Raw genomic sequence first — 12,258 nt, forward strand, 5'->3', positions numbered from 1 at the left:
CTCCTATTCTTTGCTGTTACTTGGGGATCTGGATAGCCCACAACTTACAGGTACTTGTTGCCAGTACAGACAGTCATGAGCAGGCTCCACACTTAAGCCCTCTTTACTTGTCTTCCTTTAGTGGCTGTACCCAAAGATCGGTCTTTTCTAGGTGAAATTTGTCTTTACAGATAGCTCAAAGCACCACTGACTTTTGTGCCAAAAACTAATGCAGGCGTCCTAGGCTGCTCATCTTGCTGCTTTCATTTGTCGTCTGTCTGGCAGTAACTGGCTTGCCCTGGACTGAAGAGTGCCTAGTCTGCTTTCCCCAAGGAGAAAACTTATTCGTGTCACTAGGCCATTGTCAAAATCTGAAATGCAAACAAAAAACTTAAGCCTGAACCAAGTATATCTTAAGCAAACAGAAGAGATGCCTGTATTGCTGTGAGATCCCTGCTCCCTAGCCTAAGCGTGGCTGGTGCCCACAATATTCATGTGAACTCCATTTAGAGCGGTGCAAACAGCTGTGCCCCCACTGCATGGCACCTAGCACAGGTCCCTGTGGCTGAGACATTATTACTATTTTTCAGAGGTTTTATGGTTCAAAATACCTGAATTGATGTGACAGCTGACCCAGTGGAATGGTAGTTTGATAGCATACTACCAAGGGGGAGGTAGGCTGCATGTCCTTGGACATGGCCTGAGGGCATCTGAGCCCTTAAGCACAGAAGGTCTGCTGGAAAATACTATGTAGGACAGAAAGATCACAATCTGGGTATGGTCTCAGCTATTGTGCTTATCTGAAATGGTCTCCTCAGCAAATCCTCTCCAAATCCACACCTGGCTTTTGTCTTGGAGGAAACAGATTGGTTTGCTCTGTAAGAGGGTCCAAACAAACTAACATTCATACAGTTTGGATGATCAGGAGATAGGGACTTAACGGCAGAAGTGACAGTGTACACACACCCACAGATCCTCATTATTAATAGAAAATAGTTGTTTATTCTAGATATAAACATCCTAAAATATTAATTAAGCACCAAACCCCAAACAAACAAAAAAAACCAAATCCCACAACCACCCAAGGCTTTTGGCCTAGATGAAAAGAAACACACATTTCATCTTTTCCAAAACAGCAGGGACCTTTTTTGCCACTGGCAACTGTCAGTCTTCAGGTAATTTCATAATAAGACCTGCAGTACAGTCCTTGAGAAGAGTGAGGTTTGGCTGGAAGAAAAAAAATTAAAAGCCTTCAGTAAAAGGCAGAGTGAGAATGAGCTTAATTTATAACCCTAATGTAAAAATCCTTTGTGCAGAAGAGATGGTAATGATGCCATTATGTTGGGCAAACCCAATATAGAAGATTGTTTATGTAGATACAAGTGTTAGAGAGGACAGAATGGAAGTTATTTCCTTAGGAAAGAAATCAACAACCTTAAATGCATCTTTTACAGAGACCAAAAGCTATTAGACTTCTGAAGTTTGACTTCCCTGTTTTCTTGAGCAGATAATTATATTATTTGCTTGTTTTGTCCAGTACATTTGGATTTTTTCTGCGTTATTAAATAATGTCGATGTCATTTTTTGCTCCCAGCTGCTCCCTCGGGTAGCCCCTGGCCCTGGCTCAACCCCTCGCTGTGCCGGGTCTGTCCATGGGTCCCGTTACCACCACTTGGCTCTCCTGGCCTGCGCTTGGCTGCGTCCTCTCAGTGAGGCAGTGCCCGCGCTGGGGTCACCTCGGCTCCAGAGCACGCCCCCCCCTTGCAGACCTCTCTCTGTTCCCCATGCGCCCAGATTCAGGATGTGTGTGGCCGCGGAGCAGTTTCTCAAAAAGCATCCGCCGGTTACATCGTCTGAACGTGAATCAGCTCTGTGAGGTTGCTGACACATGTTGGGATGTACGTTTCTGCCCAGTCAGTCATTTCTGCTGTTACATTTGCACTCTTGGTTGGTCCTGCCCAAGAGTATCCTTGATACTTGTTCTATTCAGCTACATTTCTTGAAACAACTTTAAATTCTAACTCAATTGTTCAACCCATTTGCATTCTTCCTGAACCTTTTATCACCTGCACACTTACCAAGTGTACAAGTTACTCCCTCAGCTAAACTGTTAATGAATAAGTAAACACTAATTATTGCTAAACTATTAATTAAAACATTATGTGATACCCAGGAGAGTGTCCTGGACAATCACAAGTGGTGCAAGCCTTACAACTTGAAAGTAGTTGTTATAATGAGTTATTAAGACCTATTTTCTGAGTAAAGTTTTCCGGACAGTGGTACGCACTCCTCCTACTGTTTTCACCCAAGCCACATTTATTGCTTTGTGTCTGTGGCAATGTTAGAAGCTTGCCCTGTAGTTGCTAGGATTTATTATTGTTTCCTCCAGCTGGAGGAAAATACTGTGATAACTCATCCATAAACAATACAGATGTGGTCCAAATTTGCCTACATCCTCTAGTGGTTGAGATACCAATAAACTGTGGCCTCAAATCTCTCCCAAAGATCATCTTTTCATAATAGACCTGTCTGTTTCACTTGTCTCTTGGTTTCAGAGCACCCCCTTCTCACCAGTGACTCAGTGAACCACAGTCATCACAATGAGTTAGGAAACTTGTACTCCGTGGGCTCCATCACCACCTACTACAGTGGTTTGTCCAAGCCATGCTGATCTTTTATAATCTAGCACAAAGCTAAGGCTAAGAGAATGAGTACTGATAGCTACTTTTTTTCCATGTTGAACTTCGCAGATTATCTTACACTTAGTACAAATAAACTGAATAGATTTAATGCTATCAATCAACAGTGTTTATGCTAGGTAAAAAGACAGGAATGTGTTCCTTTTCTCCCAGAGGAAGGATCACTCTTCTTCAGCAAAAGCTCCAATCACGGCCCAAATCTATGCATCTAGAGACTACCAAATGCGATTATGATACACAGAAATCATCTGCACTTACAACTGGAGAATGCTTGGTTTTCTTATGCTGCAGCAGCCCTACAAAAAGTCTTATGCACACTGGCTTCTGGACTCAGGGAAAAACAACGGCCACAATGATTATCGCTTCCCACAGAGAAAGTTTTTCAGTCAGGGCAGTGTCAGTGCTTTCACGTGAGTGCAATCAGTAGCGATGCAGGAGGTCAAAAGACCAGGAAACTCAAACGGCTGAGGATGAGGAGAGCGTGGTCTGCCTGAAACCTAGCTGCTGGGAGGTAAGAAAGATGGTGAGACTGGGAGAAAGAGGGAGGAGAGAAGATGCAATGTGATGCTGAAGTCACACTACGCTGCTGACCTTAAGAGTGATTCACCGAGCACCGTGTCCCCTGTCAGAGGTAGGAAGCAACAAGCAGGGAACATTCGGCATCTCTGTCCATGAAAAGACCTAAGCCAACTGTTCTGCTCTCCTCCTTCAGCTGCTGTAGGAACCAGCTGCAGACAGCTCTAGGAAGGAAGTGTTGCTATGGGCAAAAGGAATGAAACTTGATTAAAATAAACTTTTATTACCACTATTATGAAAAAGGGGGAAGAGGAATCTGACTGTTGACTGTTTCTGTCCCATAATTGCAATTGCAGACAGGACTAGACAGTTACAGGTATAGTACTTAAACGCTCATAAATTCTACTTTGAAGGTCAAAAGTTTCTAAAATTGTCGTGTTTTTGATTGTGACTTATAGCAGCAGAGTTCAGAAGTTCTCCTTAAGTCCGGAGAAGCTGCCAAATACCACACTTCAATAGGTACAAAGTACCCTTTGGAGGAATTCCTGGCTTTGTGTTATCATAAAATATCCATCAAATTCTAACCACCTCTCATTACTGCACAAGCAGTAGCTTTTCTGGGTTAGGTAAGCCAGTTCCAGTCCTTCTCACCTACTCTGTCCAAAATATACATAGTGGATCAGACCTTTCTGTGACTCTCAGTTTTTGCTTCTGCTCTCCTTTCCTCTTTCTCCAGCAAGTCACATTCCTAATGTTCCTTCATAATTCATTGCAGCTTTTTATTCATTCATATGGGTTTTGTATTTGCCCTCTGTGGAATTGATGTGTCTGTTTGTGTACATATGCATGTAAGCGCACACACATATTTATATACACAAGTAGGTAGCTAGATCACCTTAGCCTCTCTTTGCACCTCATAGTAACAGTCCTGCTAATAAGCCATCTCTGCAATCCAATATTCCCTGTCGCAGAGAATGACTTTTTAACCGTTCATCACCTAAGGCATAACTGCTGTATTTGCACGTGGGCCAGCTGACTTGCTGATTCATTTTTGGATGTTTTTGCCATCAAACCTTTCTATTTTCCACTGTCATCAAAAACCCTGTTCAGTCAAAGCCTGAAAAAGTAACGCTGTCATTTAACATAGTGGAGTAATGGTTTCTTTTAAAATGCAATGAATTAGGCCCCATATTTTGCTAGGGAAAAGTAATTTCAAAAAATGAATTTAGGTGGCCATTTTTTTCACTTTGATAAGCCCTGTCTTTAATTTGGGGCTGCTTGCCGCTCAACCCCAAACTTTCAAAATTCAGCTTGCATTTTGACAAGAAGAAACAATGCTTAAACATATCCAACAAGGCTACTTGCTTATATGCTGATGTAGTTTTTCGAAAGACATTATCACAACTAGTGCTTTATAGAAATCCTCTCATTTTTCAATGAAGCCAGTGATGAGGGAGCACGTCTTTTTGGGGTGCTGAGCTGCAGATGCTTCATGGTAGAGCAAGCCATGTTTGCTATTTAAAACTAGCTAACCAGCCTTTAGTCTCAGGTGCTCTGCCTCTCTCCTGCAGAAGACCTGCAGATGCATACACAGAGAAGCACAGCTGTAAGAGTCAAACCCAGCTTCATAACTCTTCCATTTCCAAGTAAGCCTCCCAAATTACAATGTGATACACTCCTACTGTAGGCAAGGTAAACTCAAAAGTGTTTAGTCAATTCTTAGGATGTCTAGGTCTGCATAGATTACTGTACTCCCATGCGCTTTTCTTCCTCCAGGAACCGCAGGAGAACTGAGGATATGAAGACAGTGTGAAGGAAACGACCATCAATTCCCTTCTCTTACTCCATCACTAATTTGTAAGATGAACTACCATGAAAGTAACACTTGACATTCAATATATATAATACACATTCCCAACATTTTCTGAAATGTGCCCTGGTTTTAATTAAAATCTGAAGTGTATACACTGAAGGACTTGCTTCTCTGCCAGGAGCCACTGCCTTGTGCAACTTTCCCACCATGGGCATCAAACGCCAACTGAAAAAATACTCTGTTTTGTTCTTGCATTGAAACTTTTCCAACTTTATTACATTTGGAAACATAATGTAGTAGTAGAGGGCAACATTATGTTGATATATATAATTAGTTTGCAAAAAAATATAATCAGGAGACACATTTTTCACAGAATCATATCTTCACACAATAGTTGCAGAATAATGGATCACTTTGTCATAGCATTTAGCAAGAAGGATCAGTCAAAGTAAATGAGCATTTGTATAAAAATGCTGTAACAGTTGAAGCTTGAATTAGAGAGTCTGTAACCTTTGTTTGTGATCATAAATTACAGAGAAACCCTGCAGGCAAGAATGTAACATTAAAAAAAAAAAAAAAAAAAAAAAAAAAAAAAGATCCAAAGCCAAGAGATACAACCCGTCAAATACTGAAAATGCATTATATTGTGTACCTAATGTTAATCACTTAAGATCCTATAGTACAAATTGCCTCCAGCAGTTTCTAAAGTTATCTCACAGGTTAAATGGACACCCACAGGTAGAGATTAGTCATTTAAAAGACAAAGATATAAAAACTGTTTTCAAGTACTAAAGCTGTCTTAAAGTCAATTTCTCATTCATTTTGAAGCTATGCATTTTTTTCCCTCCCTGTCGCTGGGTGAAGCGCTAATACTAGGGGCAAGCCACTGAATCTGGCAGTGTATAAGGCTTTTTCCAATTAAGAACTTAAAGGAAATTGGGACAAAATGTATTACTTTTTCAGATCCAATAACTCCAGTTGTAACTTCTAACAGCTGTGCATTAGTAAGTTATTAAAAATATCTGAATTTTAATCACTTATGCCCTCTTAAACACTAAAATAGTGGAATTGGCACAAAATGCCGTGAGCATCTGAGAGATGTCATGTGCAGCGTGAGCCCTTTTTGTCTGTAACCCCTCAAGAGGAATCTTGGTATTGAAAAGTCAGATTCTACAAGCAGTGAGTGCCTCCTGCCTGAGCGTATTCTGTTAGTCCTTTCATTTGCTGCCTGGATGAAAAAGCAGGTAATTTGGAGCTTGCGGCGGGGGGGAGGAAGAAAGGAAGGAGGAGGGACTCTGCGAGAACTATACAAGAAAACTTATTTGCAGGTTTCACTGAAGGCAGTGAGAGCTGTAGAGTCCAAAACTTCTGGGAAAAATAAAAAAAACCCCGGACGCTTGATTAATCTCGTCTTAAGAAAGCAGAGTTTCTGGCTTACCTAAAAGTCTATTTAAGTTATTGTATTAACATTTCGCAATGGCTTGGAGTTGATTACCTTTTTTTCCTCCTTTGACACTCGAAGTGCTTCAGTCTCCACAATCAAAATGAAAAAACTTTCAGATATTTATGACAGGCTTGGCAGAAATCTAGACTTGGCAGAAATCACACCAAAGAAAGAAGGCACTATCACACCTGTGAATGGTAATTGTGAAGAGGCAGAGGTACCAAGAGTAGTGTGCTTACAGTACCTTAAAACAGCCTGATGCACAGGTCACTGCTGTACGTTTTGTAGCGTTCAGACAGTAATATTCCCTGGAGTGAGCAATGCTTTGAGCAGCGCTGCTGACCATGTCCTAGGTGCGGGAGAAACAATGCCCCCTACTTCCATATTCCAGTTCAGTGCAATACTGCAGAAAGTTAGCGTGCAGTGTCAGCACACAGCCATTTGTACGTTCGTGAACAAAGTTTATTTTTAGCCCCCAAGCCAAATATTTGTCTCTTGGGTCAACGGATCTTAATAATTAGCAGACTAGAAATAATCAATGAATGCACATTCTATCCCATTTTCAGCACTAAGAAGATAAATGGTGGATGAACATAAGTTTTTGGAAGACGATTTCAAAGGAAGATCTAATCGCAACACGCAGCAGTTCAGAACAGAAGCGTATGCTAGGTGCTCTGAAGGGCACGTGGGGTCCTGTCTCTCTTCTTTGACTACTGAGACCAGACTCCAAGCTAGGGTCACTAAAATATATGCCGAAAAGTAAACGTTGTACATCTCCTATCCTTTTTTCCTTTTCCCACCATTGTTTGTAGTCCTCCGTGGCTCAAAAACTAGAATCACACGTCCTGTGCTTGGACACTCTCAGGTTGGTACGTGTGCCCGTGCAGGTGTATATGCACATGCATGTACAGGTAGGTAGATCAATCCATGACTGACTTCTCAGAAAGGAAAGAAACAGTCTCAATGAAAAGGAACAGAGTCTACACTAAGCTAAGTTTTTCCTGAGTTAAACTTGGACGTTTAGCTCTTATTTTACAGCAAAGTTCAGGTCTGTCATTTTTACCAACTACGCATCTGATACTCTGATTTTCTCTTATTTTAAGAGAATAAGGCAAACTTTTTCCACATATACACCGATTTTTTTTTTTTTTTAAACTGATCTCTCATTTTTATTTTCCTCAGGTAAATATCTGCTTGGGTTAATACTCCAAGAAGAATAGCTAATAGTAAAGAGCATAAACGTCTATGAAATTATAACATCTAACAAAGCAAAGACATATAATCTCCTAAAGTTGGTTTTCCTAACGTGCACAAAGCCTGGGGTTGCCCAGTCTCATAAAGCACCCAGCTAATACAGTGACTGTATAAAATGGATAACCTCTCAAACCAAAGCCTATCGGATTAAGAAGCTACACAAATTGTACACACTGTGCAAACCATAGCATGTTTCTATCACTTAAACGGAAACTAAATAATTACAGGGCTGAGAAATACCACTTGGTTTGGTTTGGGTGACCTTGTCTTGGCAGGATCCACAAGCTGAATTAGGATAAAACTGGAAGACAGTTCACTTGTTAACATCATAAACTAAAGAGATTCAAAGCCTGCTTGGATTTTCAGACGTGAATGCCAGCATACAAAATCAATCAGCATACAGGATTGCCTGTGTGTAGCACACACACATCTATGCTGTATTAGATTGCATCAGCAGAAATTAAAGTAAGGAAAAGCAAACTCAAAGAGATGCTGCCACATGAAATCCCATCTACGTTCAGGTTAATAAAACAAGTAAACATATTTGCGAGGCCGGCATGAACTAGAAAGGGTTTCATTCCTCGGTCCAACTTTAGGACCAGGCAGAAACAGAGTCCTGCTCTGTTCAAAACCCCAATAATATTTCAAGCTGTCCGGCAGCACAAGAGAAGCTAATTAACGAAACCCGAAGGATGACAAAATGAAGCCCGCTAAGCCATTAATATCTACATATATAAGCACACAGCAAGCAAGATAATGAAAAGTTAGCTCGATTTACCGTTTTAATTATCCAAGTGGGTGGTTTGTTTGGGTTTGGGTTTTTTTTGGAAACGTCGGGAGCTGTTTTCGCGAGGACTCGTCCACACGCATCCGCACCGCGGCAGGCGCCGGAGCGCGGAGAGCAAAGCGCTTCCCTCCGCAGCCACGGCTGCCCCCGCCAAAAGCGAAAAAGAAGAAAACACGGCTAAGGGAGGGGGAAAAAGGGAGGGGAAGGGAGGAGGGGGCCGGAGGGCAGGGAAGGCACCAGCCGGCCGGGCAAACTCCAGCGCCGCCCCGGCAGCTCCTCCGGCCGCCGGGCTGCGGGCGAGGCGGCTCCGCGCCCTTCCGCCGCCTCGCAACTTGCGCGCGTCGCGGGAGCCGGCGGGGCGGGGCGGGGCGGGGCGGGGCGGGGCGAGGCGGGGCGGGGCGGGGCGAGGCGGGGCGGGGCGGGGCGAGGCGGGGCGGGGCGGGGCAGCCGCCGCCGGGGGAGGGCGCCGGGATGCGGCTCGGCTCGGCTCGGCGATGCTCGGCTCGGCTCCGCCGGCGCTGCCCGCGGCTCCCGGGCCGCCGCGGGGATGAGACTACCCGCCGGGTGGTTCCCCCGCCCCGCTCGGGTGCAGCGGACGGCGCCCCCGCCTGACTGCGCGGGGAGCAGGAGGGGACCCTGCCCGGGGCTGCCCGGCGCTTGCGCCGCCTTCCCGGCTCCCCGAGCCGGACGCCGGCTGGGAGGAGCCGCGCGAATCCTCGGGGCTTGGGGAGGGGGGGGGCCCTGGTGCGTCCCAAATTGGGTGGAAAGGCTGCTGCCCAGCCGTCGCCTTCTCAGTCTCTGCCTCCTGCGGGGGGAAGAAGGGGAATGGTCTGTTTCCAGAGCACCCGATTCCCGTGGGATTTGGGGTCCTCGGAAGCGCGTGCTCATGGAGGAGAGCGTCAGCCTCCTCCGAAACGTTATGACCGGGCTGTGAGAGGAAAAGCCGCCGAGCTGCGCGTAACGTGGTGCAGCGGAGACGAGCGTGTGCTCAGTTCTTCTGCGAAGGCGAAAGAGCAGCTGGCAGGGTCACCCGTTCGGACCAGGAGCGTTTGAAGCGGGATACCTCCGCGGTGTGCTTAGGCACGCGTGGGAGGTCACCGCCCTGCTGCCCCCGGGCCGGGCCCCAGGCTCCTCAGCACCCACCAGGAGCTGCACACCCGCCCCGTGCTTGCTCTCTCCCTCTTCTCTGCACTCGGCATCGGGCTTCAAGACGTCTCGGGGGTTGCTTCTAGGCCATCGAGGACGCTGAGCACCACACGGACAAGCCGTTGGCAAGCAGTGCTTCCAGCTCCTCTGTACGCGCTGCATGCAATTCACTTCCCTGATGCGTATTTTGCCTTGGTACCAAGTAATCCTGGGTGCTAGTTAGTAAACAACGTATACCCTTTCCTTCAGCTCACGATCTGTGTTGTTCACCTGGACCTCTGTTTATACAAGTCCCTGTTTTGGAAGCAAACCAAAGCGCGTTTCAGTGAAACCAGCCCCTGCGTTCCGTTGCAAACTTTTATTCCACCAAAACATTAAAAACCTGAGAGTGTTAGAAGTTCATTTATACATTTGGCTATTCAAAAAGGCAAAGGAAAACCTTTATAGATAGCAGCTCTAACAACTATCTGCATCACACAGCCACGTTGCAGTTTCATCGCTCAATTAGAGGCAGTCTCCCTGGATCATTCGGTGTCTGCCAGATTCTGAGGTGGCTGCTTAGGACTTGTCTTCTGCAGGCTTTTTAAGTTCCAGTTTTATGTCAGCTGAACACAGGTTTTTCTTTTGCAGGTTTTGGCACTAGTGAATACAGTCTTCTCCTCCCTCAGCTACCAGTCACGTGTGTCTCCTGCTATTGTTTGAATTAATGACTGAAGTTTTAATTATACAAGTGACCTTAGAAATAGCAGAGGTTAAGCAAAACAGTCCTACTCTGTCCACTGCTCCTGATGAGTATGAGTTGACTGTTTATGATTAACCTCTGTTTGCTCTGTGGTTTGCATCTGGCTTCAGGCTGGTGCCATTACACTCAGTATAACAGGAATGTGAAAGTGACTTTCCAGAACTGACAATTTAGTATATGATTTTTCTGCAGTGCTGTCCTGGTTTCAGCTGGGATAGAGTTAACTGTCTGCCTAGTAGCTGGTACAGTGATATGTTTTGAGTTCAGTATGCGAAGAATGTTGATAACACACTGATGTTTGCAGTTGTTGCTCAGTAGTGGTTAGACTAATGTCAAGGATTTTTCAGCTTCTCATGCCCAGCCAGCGAGAAAGCTGGAGGGGCACAAGAAGTTGGCACAGGACACAGCCTGGGACACAACCTGACCCAAACTGGCCAACGGGGTATTCCATACCATGGGACGGGACGTCCCATCTAGTATAGGAACTGGGAAGTGGGGGCAGGGAATTGCCGCTCAGGGACTAGCTGAGTGTCGGTCGGCAGGTGGTGAGCAATTGCCCTGCGCATCATTTGTACATTCCAATCCTTTTATTACTACTGTTGTCATTTTATTAGTGTTATCATTATCATTATTAGTTTCTTCTTTTCTGTTCTATTAAACTGTCCTTATCTCAACCCATGAGTTTTACTTCTTTTTTCCCCGATTTTCTCCCCCATCCCACTGGATGGGGGGGGAGTGAGTGAGCGGCTGCATGGTACTTAGTTGCTGGCTGGGGTTAAACCACAACAAGTGCCTATAAACCTTTTAAAAAGATTTTTCTGCTAGGGAAAACCGCTCGAGCGACATTGATGGTGGCAGAAATTCTCTAGTAATTCCCAAAACAGTGTGCATGGGCATTGCATGTCACAGTGTGAGTAAGTAGTCTCTCCAGCTCCTTCTTCAAATATCTTCTTAGGACCTCTTGCTTCCTGTGGTGTTTGCTTTGGGTTTGCTCACTGCTACTTTGTTCTTTGTGTGTTCTTTTGGTTTCAAACTGTGGCTCATCTTCAGATTGTACTTCATGAGCAAAGCTGCCCCTACCCAATGTAGTGGCATCTTGATCAGCTGGTGTACCTCATAGCAATAGCTTTGGTGGTAGCAAGAAGGAGTTTTTCTGTTTTGATTATAACAGCTAGTAATTTAAAACTTATTTTTCAGAGAAAATTTTTTTGTTGTGTTCCTTTACGTAGGAACAGTCATGCTGGGTCACACAGAAAGTCCTTCTAAGTCCATTATCTTCTCTCTGAGGAGAGCTGGCAGTGGGTACTTAGGAAAAGAGTATAAGACCTGGTCAAATACAGAGGAATCCTTGTCCTGGTACACCCTCTCATCTTGCTGAAGCTTAGCCAACACAAGTTTGAAATGCTAGCTATGCCTTTGTATGTAATCACCTCAAGGGATCTTTTTTATAAGAATGCCTACAGAAACTTTTTGAACACATTTATACTTTTGGTATCCGCTCTATCCCTCCAGCAAGCTGTTCTACAACACACCTAGCCATTGGGCTTATGAAAAAGTATTTCCTGATTGTTTTAAACTTCAGTTTAGAAAAAGTGTGCATCAAACTGAAAGTTGAGCAATGGTGAGAAAGTTTTACTTAGCTTAAGCAGTAGTTGCATTAGTTTAGATAAAGCTAGTTAATCCCCTGCATTTGAAAAAAAAAAAAATAAAAAATAGGTCAATGAACAGGTAATAGCTGCTTTCAGGGCCACTACATATACTGGTGGAAGCAGGCCCACGCTTCTTACATGTTTAGATCTCAAGTTTTTTGAGACAGTCTTTTTTGCCCTGAGTTTCTAGATCACCGACCACATCAAAGTCTTGATCCTGGACTCGGGC

The 12,258-nt window shown here is 44.5% G+C and overlaps 1 protein-coding gene across 5 annotated transcripts in view; it reads right to left on the reverse strand.

Moving 5' to 3' along the window:
- The window catches only part of HTR1F (5-hydroxytryptamine receptor 1F), a 128,497-nt gene extending 119,706 nt beyond the window's left edge, over positions 1-8,791 (reverse strand). For all 5 annotated transcript variants that reach the window (XR_007509082.1, XR_007509081.1, XM_049824812.1 and 2 more), the window contains exon 1: positions 8,484-8,791. The gene's annotated coding sequence lies outside the window, so the exon portion shown is untranslated. The remainder of the gene's footprint in view (positions 1-8,483) is intronic.
- Positions 8,792-12,258: the final 3,467 nt, after the last annotated feature.

This window comes from Accipiter gentilis, chromosome 21, assembly GCF_929443795.1.
Source record: "Accipiter gentilis chromosome 21, bAccGen1.1, whole genome shotgun sequence".
NCBI classification, from domain to species: domain Eukaryota; kingdom Metazoa; phylum Chordata; class Aves; order Accipitriformes; family Accipitridae; genus Astur; species Astur gentilis.